Consider the following 908-nt stretch of genomic DNA (forward strand, 5'->3'; position numbering starts at 1 on the left):
ATATGGTTCATAGCTCAGGAACAATAACTGAAATCAGGATTTAGGTTTCCGTGCTTCAAAGCACTTGCAATGTCAACAAGACTATCAAGAATTACAATATCTCGAGAAAGTTCAGAACACTTGCCTGGTATTAGGTTACTATCCTGCACTTGCTTTCAATCACAATCGTCTTACTCCTCAACTACCTGTTTCCCTTTCCTACGTCTTGCCTCTTCTGCTCACATATCATAAGTATCTATCAATAATTTACTCATGGAATTCTATTCAACACATACTTCTATCTACCCTTCGTTTTACCCAAATCCGATTAACGGATTGAAAGTTATGCAATAATCAAGTAAACATCGAATATATAGACCGATAGTCAAACAACAGGTCACGTATAACACATAATACATCACGTAATCAATGACATATCATCTATGAAGAAGTCTCGGGTCATAAATATGCTTTCGGGTATTTAAAATAATTTTTAAAACATTTTTCGGAATTAAAACGGGTCGTTGGATCAATTTCGGGTTAATAAACAGGGTTCGGTTGGCCAATTCTGGCTCCGAAACAATTTTAGAATAATTATCGAGCCTTGAAAATAATTTAGAATAATATTTTAAAGCTCGAAACTATTTTTCAGAATTCTTAAATCATTTTTAATAATTAAATCTAATTAAATAATTAATTAAAAATAAATTAATAATTAATTAAATCAATTAATCAATTAATTTTCAAATTAATTGACTAATTAACCAATTAAAAATTAACTGAAATTAATTAACTAATTAATTCAGATTTATTTGTGAATTAAAAATAATTTTCGGAATTAAAATAATAATTTTTAGAATTTTCAGAAATTAAAAATGAATTTTTATAATAAAAATAAATGGGAAATATGATTTTTAAACATTTTTAAA

Source organism: Apium graveolens, chromosome 1 (genome assembly GCF_009905375.1).
Source record: "Apium graveolens cultivar Ventura chromosome 1, ASM990537v1, whole genome shotgun sequence".
Taxonomy (NCBI): domain Eukaryota; kingdom Viridiplantae; phylum Streptophyta; class Magnoliopsida; order Apiales; family Apiaceae; genus Apium; species Apium graveolens.